The sequence below is a fragment of the Scyliorhinus torazame genome, chromosome 16, assembly GCF_047496885.1.
Source record: "Scyliorhinus torazame isolate Kashiwa2021f chromosome 16, sScyTor2.1, whole genome shotgun sequence".
NCBI lineage: Eukaryota > Metazoa > Chordata > Chondrichthyes > Carcharhiniformes > Scyliorhinidae > Scyliorhinus > Scyliorhinus torazame.
In genome coordinates, this window is record NC_092722.1 from 40790092 (window position 1) to 40802515 (window position 12424).

At 46.7% G+C, this 12424-nt stretch overlaps 1 protein-coding gene and 1 long non-coding RNA gene across 9 annotated transcripts in view; one reads left to right on the plus strand and one right to left on the minus strand.

Annotated features, from left to right (window-relative positions):
- Positions 1-10300, plus strand: part of LOC140392771 (uncharacterized) — a 41051-nt gene extending 30751 nt beyond the window's left edge. For 2 of the 3 annotated variants that reach the window (XR_011935423.1, XR_011935424.1), the window contains exons 3-4: positions 3943-4102; positions 6213-8074. This is a non-coding gene — a long non-coding RNA (uncharacterized lncRNA). Of the gene's footprint in view, positions 1-3942; positions 4103-6212; positions 8075-9278 lie in introns of those variants that run through there. The other variant, XR_011935425.1, reaches the window with a different exon arrangement.
- kazna (kazrin, periplakin interacting protein a) overlaps positions 1-12424 on the minus strand; it is a 798970-nt gene that overhangs the window by 120818 nt on the left and 665728 nt on the right. The window lies entirely within an intron of this gene.

A 12424-nucleotide genomic window follows, 5' to 3' on the forward strand; every position in this document is an offset into this window, starting at 1 on the left:
AGAGGATTGGAAAATCAATGACAATAGCTGTGGGATACAGGATTACCGGGAGAGTGCTGGAGAATAACGGGATGGGGTCTTGTTACTCCTGGAGGATTGGAGGGACAGTGACACTCAGAGGGAGGGTCAAAGGTGGTCTCTTAAAAAAATCGAGCACCACCATATTGGCTGGACGAGGTCGTGGCACAGTAACAAATCGAAAGTGAAAATTAATCTGGACTGGGGGGGGGCGGTGTCAGATTCAGTGTGGGCGGTACAGTGGTTAGCACCAGGGCCCTGGGTTCAATTCTGGCCTCGGGTGACTGTGTGGAGTTTACACTTTCTCCCTGTGTTTGCGTGGGTTTCCTCTGGATGCTCCGATTTCCTCCCACATTCCAAAGATGTGCGGGTTAGGTGGATTGGCCATGATAAATTGCCCCGAGGGTCCAACAGTTAGTTGGGGTTACTGGGATAGAGGGGGGGGGGGGGGGTGCACATGGGTTTTTGGTGGGTCGGTGCAGATTCGATGGGCCGAATGGCCTCCTGCTGCAGTGTAAGGATTCTGAGATCAGATATGGCCAGTGACATTGAGACCATGACCACATCCTGCGCCTTATCCTAATTGAGCACACAGCCCTTTCCCCCTTGGGGCAACGGTGTGCATGACCCGGAAAGCCACTGACTTGCATCCTGACTGCTTGACCCCAGACTAGGGACCATGGCTACCTTTCTCTTGCCACTCCCATTCCGTCCCAACTGCCTCCCACCTCTACCCGAGTTTCTGTGCAACCAGTCCCTCAAGTGCATAGCTTTTCCCCTGTGGGTCTCTGTATAAGCCTTCCTCCCTTGTGCCACAGTAACACAACCCTTCCCCCTTATATTTTGCACTCTGTGTGCGTCCCCTACAAATTGTGTTGTTCTGTTCCCATTCCCATGCCTACTGTGCCTGTATTCCGGTCTTTAATGTTGGGCTCCAGCTTCCTTCCCCCACCCCACACTTGCCCCTTGTCCCCTCCCCAAACCCACTTTTGCCCCTGGTACCCTATGTCTCTTTCCTTCTCCCATTCCCCACTCCCGGTTGCCACGCTAGTCTCCTCTGGTTTGCTGCCCTGCCTGAGCCCCCAGTTAACACCTTCCCGGCCAACGGAGGAAGCCAGTGGAGAGCATCGCCTCACCCCCACCAGTGCAGTCTCACTGGCCGGAGCAGCTCTGTTGGCAGGTCGGCTTTGAGTGTTGCGCTCACCTCAGTCAGGAGTGAAGTGAGAGCCGACGGCTGCATGCCGCTCATTTCACAGCAGTCTAATTTCCCGCTGATGTGGTGCTAGATTGGGAAGGGCCACATGATGCCGGCGAGTTTTAATGAGCATTCATGAGATGCGAATGCATGCAAACAAACGGCATTCCCGCCATGGATCAGCGACAAACTCGAAAAGGGGAAAATTCCAAACCGGTAGGTTTCCAATTTCTGGCCTCGCTCCAAAACCCACTGTGGACTGGAGGGGAAAATTCCGCCCGATCATTGAGATATAAATGTGACCAAAACTGGTGACAACAGGGCTTACAGTTTGTGGTTCGCACATGTGATATCTAACACAAGATTTCTTTATAGTTAAGCAGACGGATATAAAATATCATCGATCTCTGCTTTTCCTAGATGCCTTTTCTGTCTTTTTGATTAGTATCTGCTGCTGATCAATCCGGTAAGTCAAGATTTCATTTAAGGGAAACAAATTAGTGGCTGTTCACTTGTAACTACGGTTAATGGAGCTGGAGGCACATTGTGACTGAGGGCCTTGGTGAGTGGAAACCCTTGGAGAGTGGGGACTATTGACTCAGTTACTGGCCCACTACAACCTCAAAGACATTAGCACAACTGGCTGTCCCTCCACCTCCCAACGGCTGAAGCTCAGTAACAACTGATGCAGTGCCATCCCTCCTTGTGTCTGCCTCCTTCTGCATCGAGTGAGCAGGAACCGCTTAGATCCTCAGACTAATCCCATCCTATGGGACGTCACATCTGTTTAACCATAAAACATTTAGGACTGGAGGTTTATGTAAAGTCTGGGATTATGGTCTGGGCCCTGGGGGTGTTCGTCACTGCCAGACATCTGCAGACCAAATGCTATCGGCCCATTATTTATGGGAGTGCCGTGATTGGATTGGCTGCCAGTGGGCAATAATCCCCATTGAAGTCTTCTGTTCATTAAATGCTCTTCAAATTTCGGAAGGAATGCGGCAAAATATTCTCATGGGGGCATGAACTGAAAATGGCTGTAGCTTTAAAAACCTAACCAACCTCATTGCAGAGTTGAGACCTAGAGATAATTAGAAAGATAAAGACAGAACCTAGCATTTATTCAAAGGTTTTCACATGCTCATGATATTACGAGGCCCAACTGGTTGCAATCACTTTTCTTAGATAGGGAAACTGGGCAGCCAAGGCAGGCTCGCACAGCAAGATCCCACAAACAGCTATGAAATATGCAACCGATTAATCCATTTTGGTGCTGCTACTGAATGCAGGAATATTGGCCAGGCCAATCTTCTTTTGAGTAGCATTATAACATCCTTCACAATCCCCTGATAGATAGATGGGACCTCAGTTTAATACCCCATATGGAAAACAGCACCTCGAAAAAGGCAGGACTCAGTCAGCACACCACTGGTGATTGTATGTGTAAATGTCAAGCAAGACCTTCCGATTTGGGGATGCAGGGCAACAGGTGAACCAAGCTGATACAAACAGGAGGGTCTCTGTTGTTCATAGAATAGAATTTACAGTTGAGAAGGAGGCCATTCAGCCCATTGAGTCTGGACTGGCTCTTGGAAAGAGCACCCTACTTAAGCCCACTCCCCCACCCTGTCCCCGTAACCCAGTAACCCCACCTAACCTTTTTGGACACAGGGAAATTTAGTATGGCCAATCCACCTAATCTGCACATTTTTGAACTCTGGGAGGAAACCGGAGCACCCGGAGGAAACCCACGCAGACTCGGGAGAAAGTGCAAACTCCACACAGAAAGTGACCCAAGCCGGGAATCAAACCCAGGTTCCTGGTGCTGTGAAGCAACAGTGCTAACCACTGTGCTACCGTGCACGTGTTCAATGCAAATACTCTTCCATCTCCTTCGAGTCGCGTGTCAATCTTTGGTAAGACTCTTCTGCCTCGACCATGGTATAGTTGAGTTTGTCCCAGTTTGTAGTTGTTTGGATGGAGGAAATGTCCTCAGTGAGTTCCCAGAGTCGAGCTCCTTTGGATGGAATTCAAATATTAAGGGCCTCATCCCATGCCACTGGTATTAACCCAGTGGTAGCTGGGGCGACGGCCGGATTCCCCACTCAACGGCAATCAGTGCCAGATCAAGGACCAAGCCTCGGGCTGGGGGGAGGGGGGTGGGGTGGTGTCCTTGCTGCCGATGCTCACCCTGCAACTCCCCCGCCCCCACCCACCATCACTCACCTGTGCCCGACTTCCCCCTCGATCCGAGGACTCGAGTGGATGTAGTACCAATGGTTGCCACCACCTCCCTGATGGCAGAAGAGCTGCCAGCCTCTGATTGGCCGGTGATTCTCAGCAGGTGGGATGTCTGCCCCCAGGGTCCTTGATTCCTGGGGAAACCCAACCACTGTCCTGTTAAGGGCCTGATATAAGGGCCTGATTGGCATAAGGTTAGATCATAGGAACAGGAGCAGGCCATTCAGCCTGTTCAGCATTCATTTAGATCATGGCTGGTCATCTATCTCTTTATACAGTGGGCCTTCCTGAGAAAAGGTAATGTGGGGTCTAGCATGCGACCGAGAAACTCCCATCAGCTCCAAAAGAAATTCTGGCCATTGTTACAGGTTCATAACCATTCCCAAGAATGGACATTGAGCTGCAAGTTAAACGTTAACTCTTTCTCTCCCTCCATAGACACTGCCAGAACTTCAGAGTATTTCAAGCATTTTCTCTTTTGATTTCAGATTTCCCAGCTTCTGCAGTAATTTTGCTTTTACCTGAGTTGTTGACATTGTCTTCCCACTGCTGCAAGGCATGGACTGCTCAATGGGATATGGTCCACAGGAACCGCCTGTCTTGGAGTAACCCACTCAAATAAACATTCTTCGGAAATGAACCTGAACAGTGAGTTGTAGCAAGATATTTGACCATGGGGTGAATCACATCTGAATCTCGTCCTTTTGCTTTTAGGCTGATTAAAAAGGCTGGCCTGAAGTTGGGAACATGAGCTTGGTTATCAGTAGGGAAAGGGGCACATCTTTACTGCATGTGGGTGGTCAAAAGAGGTTATGCCTAAAGAGGTTAAGCCTTCCAGGACAATGGCGGATCCCTATAAACAAAGCTCTGCCCATTTAGACAATAACTAGGTAATCAGTTAGCAAGAGCATGGGAAACTTCTTGTTCAAATTATTGATATCGCAAATATGAGCCTTCCACGGGATGTAAATTAATACATTTCAGTAACGTATACCATTTGCAGTTAAACAGGAAAGCCAATTTTCTGTTGGTACTGATTGGAAGGTGAGAATCTGGGTTGACTTTCCCTTATATCCTCCCTCCCTCCCTCTCTGTGGTGTCCGTTTTCCATCAGTATCTTACCGAAGCCAGAACTGGGGTCAGGAGCTCAAGTGTATGGAGAAATTGTGGGCACATACCTGTACCCTACAGCTCCACACCAAGGTATCTTGATACCGCAACAGAAATGTGCCAGCCTGCAAAACGCTTCCTGAAGATGTAAACGTTGAAGTACTTGGGGTGTATTTTCTATCCATTGTTAAACGGTCACTGACTTTCCTCCTCTGGAGGACCATGTACCAAGTGTTCAACAGTTCACATAAAAGAGCTGTCAGTTGTTTCCGCTGAATCGGTGGGAGAAAGGAGGTACCAGTCCAGCGTGGGACTCGTTCAGCACACCTTTCAAAAAGGTCACCGAGAAGTAGAATGGTGGTTTTTGTGGAGAGATGCAGCTGGGTGAGAACACAGCTCTCGGAACACAAGTTGTGATGGGTGCTAACTTTGAAGGAAGGTGAACAAGAATGAAATTCATTTTTGCTGTTTTTTCCCACACACTTGTTGCCTCTGGTTTTGTGGGTGCTGGTTACATTCTGTACTTCACCCAGGCAATCACAGGCAAAGTGTGAGCCACGTGAGCTCCATATCACGAAAAGGAAGCTTTGGAGGAAGTTAATTACGATTGATTGGGCAGCACGGTGGCGCAGTGGGTTAGCCCTGAAGCCTCACGGCGCCGAGATCTCAGGTTCGATCCTGGCTCGGGTCACTGTCCGTGTGGAGTTTGCACTTTCTCCCCGTGTCTGCATGGGTTTCGCCCCCACAACCCAAAACGATGTGCAGGTTAGGTGGATTGAACACACTAAATTGTCCCTTAATTGGAAAAAATGAATTGGGTACTCTAAATTTATTTTAAAAACAAAGTACGATTGATTGACAGGGTGGCACGTGGCACAGTGGTTAGCACTGGGACTACGGTGCTGAGGACCCGAGCTCGAATTTGGGCCCTGGGTCACTGTCCATGTGGAGTTCTCCCCGTGTCTGCGTGGGTCTCACCCCCACAACCCAAAGATGTGCAAGTTAGGTGGATTGGCCACGCTAAATTGTCCTTAATTGGAAAAAAAATAATTGGGTACTCTAATAAATGTTTTTTTTAAAAGTATGATTGATTGACAAGGATAAGACCAGAATTAAGAGGATACAACTATCAGAAAGAACTGGACAGGCTGGGGATCCTTTGATTCGAGAAGCAGAAGGATGAGAGTTGACTTGATAGAAATTATCATATATGTGTGTAAGGAGAAGCTAGATCAGTACATGAGGGAGCGGGGAAACAAAAGAAGGATATGTTGAGACAAAGATCAGACAAGGCTTGCGCAGAGCACAAAGACTGACATACTCCTGCTGGGCCGTACATTGTCTATTGCATCAAATTATACACAGAGTGTCAATGAGCTATTTGAGTGCTAGGCAGCGAGGGGTCCCTAGCCAAAATGACCTTATCCTTGACCAACCTAGTCGAGACTCACATTAGCAATCAGGAACAAAAACGGAGGTTGGCTTTCGCAGGCCGGCGACACGGACGGTTAACAGCACTGCCGCCTGGGCTCAGGTCAATTAATCCAGTAGGGTTTGGGGATCTAAACTGGGCGTTATCACTCCGCATCTCAACGGATAAACTCACGGAGCCTTTTCATGAAGAAGCATGTTTCTTTTTCCCTAAAAGCAGGTTATGTGCCCCACCTCGAGGATTCCTAGAAAAGATGAATCAGCCCCTCATCTGGGCAGTCCTCATGGGCTTCTCGGCAAGACAGTTCAACGGAATGGGCAGAGATCTGAGCCATGCAAAATGTCTTTCTGCCTGCGGTTGGCTGGAGAATGATGGACGCACAGAACGTGGGCAAAAGATTGAAAGAGGAGGCAACATAAAAGCATTTAACCAAGGACTATATCAAAACAAAGGTCAAGTCATCAAGTGTGGAATCAAATTGCATTCATCACCTTTGTCATTGCACTTGTAAATGGTACAGATGCATTTCAGATTGAGTGGAGAGAAAGCAGACTCACCCAACCATCGCCTCAGAATAGCTGTTCTCTCGGGTGCAGCTAACGTGACAGATCCCCCACGCATGCAGAGTTTAGGAAGGGTTAATGTCAATGAGTTATGACACATTGGGAAGGAGGGTGAAAGGTTCTTCACACACATACAGACAAAGATCAATCAGAGCCAGACAGACTATAAACAGTGATCAAAATATAGCACAGTGGAAGATAAGAAGGACATTATGAAATGGTTAGAAATGTATTTTTCCTTTTGCAAAAAAAGCTCATCACTTCGACAAGAATGAATTGTCAGAATTTTCCACAAATCAATTCCTCCTTTATTGTTTTTTTTTAAGTCACAATTTTCAGATTTTAAAATGTTGAAAAAGATCTAAGAACACCACAGCTGCTTTGTTGAGCGTTGAAGCTCGACAGTTTGAGAAACCTTCTGACCACTGACTTTGCATCTCAACCACCTACTCGTGTCTGTGGCTCTGCTGGTACAAGACCCCCAGAACAGTGCAGCTACAGTGTCCTGTACAATATTTGTTTAGTTAGCCTTAGACAGACTATTGCAGCCAGGAGATTTGTACGTTTTGTGTTTTACATTTGGAAGCTTGCCAAAGCTAGTTAATCCTCAGGAAGTATGCTTGATCATTCTGCTCTGAGTGGATGCATCTCGAATAGAGAGATACTCGAGATTGAGGGTGCCTTAGCTGGCAGTGGAACCTTTCCTCCATGCAAGTTAAAGCAGCTTTCTTCAAACATTGTCCTTGAAAGATTTAGCATGCAGCGGCCTGGTGAAAATTTGGGAAATTTAGGGTTGCTCAGAACTTTTATTTCTGTGGCAGCAAACTAGAAACTACAGAATTCGGCCCTTGCTGACTCAAAACCACACACACATCCAGGTCCAGGTTTGATCATCAGGTCTCATTGAAGTTTCTAACGGCGGGTGTAATCAAACTGAATGTGCTAAAATGATATCTGAGGAAAACAAAGGTTGAAAGGATGCTTGCTAGTTCAGGATTAGTTTTCTCCCCTCCCAATACTTATCTCTCCCATTTGTTGCCTGAACCACCTCCATGTGTTTCACATGGGATTTGGGATACAAACGTTTCTGATGATTGGTCTCATGAACCTGCTGTCCATCCAGTTTGGAGGGGATTCTGAATCTTTCAATGGGGCAATGGTGATTGAATGTAACTGAACAATGGGATTCAAGCACTCTGGTGGTCTGCTGCCAGGGCCACCCGCTCCATTTGAACTCATCCATTATTGTAGGTGATGCGGGGGAGAGAGAGGAATCAGCGATTACATACATAGCTCCACAGGGTCATTGTGTGAAACGTCCTCACAACTTGTGCATAGCGGAGACTCTAGGACCAGAAATGTTTCTACAGGCCATCTGGATCTATCAGGTCCAAAAAACAAATAACATTTCTCTCAAACATCTATCTGATTCTCCCATTAATGCTTTCATGCTATTTGCCTCCACAGTAATCCTGGGGAAACGAGCCCACTGCGCCCACACGACCCCCCCCCCCCCCCCCAAAACCCCCCACATGCACATCTAAACTGTTCCAACCTCCCCCCCCCCCCCCCTTCAGTTCCTGATTCCAGGTTTGAGTGCTCAATTTACCCATTTGCTCAAGGATGTTGAATCAGCAATCTACCCAGTTCCCTATTGACCAGTGTTCTGACCAGTGAATTACACAGTTCCATAAAATAAACAAAAGCTGCAGGAAATCACATAACATTTCCCACTGCTATACTGTCAGCTCCGCCCCCAGTTCTATTCTGATCCCACACAAAATCTTTCTTACACCAGCACCCATATCATTCATTTAACTTCCCTAAATATCACATCCCCTGCCTTTTCTGCAAGAGGATGGACTGAGCTGTTTGATACCACGGCAAGGTGGGTGCATAGTGCCCCAGGGCACAGTTGATGATGAACGAGCCAAACCCGAGTCACTGGGGACTTGGATTTCCCCACTTACTTCCAGATGTCCCTCTGGGGATGGTTCCAGCAGGGCAAGTGGCAGGAAGGTGACTAGTGCTGTGTTAGTAAGCAGGGTGTTGTGTTATTAAAACTTCCTGCACACTCAGCAGGCCCCTGAACTACAAAACTTGTCAGTTTGACTCGTGTGTTCAGGTCACACTCCGGCACCTGGGCACTTCGGTCTCAAACAGCCGGGAAGACGTATCTGGTTATTTCCACTCCCCTGAATCCCTGCGATATTTCCCCCCCGAAAAGAACATATCAAATTTCCTTTTGAACGTCACTGTAGAATCTGTGACCAACTCCATTTCGGGCAGTGCAATCCACTGAATTGTGCAGACTGACGGTGCTGCATTTTTGGATGTGATGAATTGAATCTTCCTGTTTCAGTACCTCTTGGTAAACAAAATCCCGGGGCATTTTTCAAGGGAAAAACAGTGAGCAATTCCTGGTCGTTAATTTCATTTGCTGTTGTGGGATCTTGCTGTGCACAAACCGTCCACTGCATTTATCCACTGAACAGTGACTACGCCTCATCGCTATCCATTGGTTGTGAAGTAACTTGGGACATCTTAAAGTGGTGATCAAACAAGATCTTCCTATACATTCCGCGGCTTTATAGGTGGAAGGTGTCCCAGCAGGGGAGAACATGTACGCCATGTCAGGAAAAGAGTGGATTGTTTGCTCTGGAGATTGGGTGTCCACAGATGCCAGACATTGACCTGCATTCTTTGGTTTTCCATCCAGAGGCTGTCCGGTTTCCCTATTTAAGAAAAGCCAAAGGTCGGCAGCTCTTCATTGCTCAGCGGTGCCATTGGGAAGTCGGACACAGCTGCTGGGAACATACCCACCCGAGGCCCAGCATCGCCGAGAGAGCCATCCCACACCGATGATGAGCATCGCTGCTGGGAGCCCCGGAAGCAAACCCTGTCAGGGTTTTTGTTTCCAGCTTTCTGCATGAAAGGGCTCCCACCCACTGCTGGGTGAATACCAGTCGTGGTGGAATGAGGCTCTTAAGTGGGCATTAATTGCTCACTTAAGACCCTCAATTGGCAGTGGGGTAGCAATGCCATCCATGAGCCATCCCATCAGACTTAATCAGGGCAGAGGCAGCAAGGTGGCGGGTCCCCAGCCGATTAAATGCCAAATTCACAAGGTGGAATTTTTGTACCCATTAAATTCAACGCTGTGAGAGTCTCCACCATCTAATCATCCACAAAACTAGAACCATTCTTCAGCTAAGTTACAAATGAACAAACATTAAAAAAAATCAGCCATTTGACAGGCGGAAGGAGTTTTGTCATGAGAATGTCAATTTAAGAAATGTCTGTCTGCTTATGTTACTGCAGTGATGTCAGAGTGTGGGTGGAGCTGAGCTTTGGCTCTGCTTTTTAGTTTTACTTTGAGAAAAGCTTGAGTGCGTCTGTTTTTTTTGGTTTCGTTTTCAGTGTTGGAGCTGAAGCCAGACAGAGCAGGTGTACTGTTGTTCTCTCTGCCATGAAAAGTCTATCTCTTGATCATTTGGTGAATTCAGAATTAGAAATGTTCTCAGTAGTGAATGTAAACCTAATGTGCTTCTGCTAAAAGGTGTTTCTTTTGTCTTCTGGATGTTGTTTGGGAAGTTATTGAGGATTACTTAGTGTTGTATTCTTTGGGGGTTGTATTTGAATTAATGGTTGCTGAGATGTTCACTGTATGTTTTAAAAAGGTTAACTTGAGTTCATAGAATAAACATTGTTTTGCTTTAAAAAATACTTTTCCAGTTCTGCTGTACCACACCTGTCTATTAAATCTATTAAAAGTTGTGGTTCAGGTGAACTCCATGATACACTTTGGGGTTCTCTAAACCCTGGTCCATAATAGTTTTAAGGAGGAAGTAGGCTGGGCACTAATCAAACTTTGGTCAGAAAGGATATCCTCTCTGTAGACACTGTAAACATCCCAAACAAAATAAAGTGGGTCTGCTGAGACTACACTAGTTTCATCTCTCCATTAAAACTCGTCGTCCCGTTATATTGCAGAACGGGTTTCCACTGCAACCTAATCTTACCTACCTGCGTCCCTCGGTTCTGAATCTGCCCCATTGTGAGGTGGATTCATGAAAGAATTACATGACTTGGGAAAACGGGCAGCCTTCCTCCTTGCTTTGAATAACAGAGGCCTGGAGGAGAAATGAGAGAGCAAGACCCTGCATGAGCAGCCTCTCACTCATGGGAAAGGACCTAATCTTCTGGTGGTAACTCTGTTTGCAAAATTACACTCCTGTCTAATGGCATAGTCCTGGTGGCAATGTTTCTGGGTGTGCCACTCTGGGCTGCTTGCATGCAAACTTTATATTGGATTATGATGCTGGGGGAAACATCAGGAAGAATTTTTTTAAAAAAGGAATGGTGTTGTGTTAAAGAAACTACTGACACTGGCGTGGGGGAAACAGTGGTGGTGCCCTGAGTGACATAGGACCAGGACTAGGCCAAAATGGGGGCAGCACAGTAGCATAGTGGTTAGCACTGTGGCTTCAGAGCGCCAGGGTCCCAGGTTCGATTCCCTGCTGGGTCACTGTCTGTGCAGAGTCTGCACATTCGCCCCGTGTCTGCGTGGGTTTCCTCCGGGTGCTCCGGTTTCCTCCCACAGTCCAAAGACGTGCAGTTTAAGTGGATTGGCCATACTAAATTGCCCTTAGTGTCCAAAAAGGTTAGGATAGGTTATTGGGATAGGGTGGAAGTGAGGGCTTACGTGGGTCAGTGCAGACTCAATGGGCCGAATGGCCACCTTCTGCACAGTATGTTCTATGTCCTATTTAGCTCCTTGAGTCTGTTCCAACATTTATTCAAATGGTGGCTTTACGTCTTGATATCCAGTGATGCAGACATTGGGCATCTACAATTGGAACTGCTGCATTTACCCGAACAAGCATCAGTTTCTCTTTGATGAGCGGAAAACTATCTGAAAACTCTACAACTCTCTCCTCTCCTCTACCCCCCCCACCCACACACACAATCGTCAATACCAGTGTTTAAAGGGTCAAATACTTGCACTGATTGAAGAGTTCAGGTTTTATCAAAGTTTATATTTGGCAGGCAGTGGGGAGAGATCTAAAATGTTATCTCTCGCTCAATATCTCAAAGGCCCGTGCTACATTTTTGATGAAAGTGGAAATCACTAGCATGAATAAGCTTACTAGAACTCTCGAGCATTGCTCCTGGGGCTTGGAATGAAGACAGTGTGCTATTGGAACATGCTGTTAATTAGTACAAACGTTCAAATGAGACATAACAGCCAACGATTATAATGCTGGGCCTTGACCTGCAGCTTTAAGCAAAAAATACAGATGAAAGAACTTGAAACAAGTCACTGCCTTACACATCTGGCAGTATGGTAACTCTTGCCTGCAATTTATGCTGATTGTCTACATGAGCTTCCCCTCATTAAATCTTCACCACTCTGAATTATCAAAAGGAGGTTCCTGAAGCTTTAATGGAAGGGGGACGTCTAATAAATGAGCTGGACCAGACATATTGGAACATCAAAAAGAAAGACTTGTGTTTACATAGAGGCTCATCACCTCTCACAAATATCCCCAAGCCCTTCACAACCAATGAATTACTTTTGAAGTGGAATCACTGTTGTTCTGAAGTCAGATGAAGCAGACATTTTGTTAAAATTTAACATCAGCAATGGCAACAAACAGACCAGTGAATTTGCTTTTGGTAGTGTTGGCTGAAGGTGTAAACGTTGACGGAGGAAATCTTCTCCTGGACACTAAGAGAGCTTCCTGCTTTTCTTTGGGGAGTACCACACGATCTTTAACGTCCACCTGAACTAGCAGGTCATATAGATGGGGCCTTGGTTTAACCTATCACCGTTTGAAAGTCAGTAGAGCACTCGAATGTCAG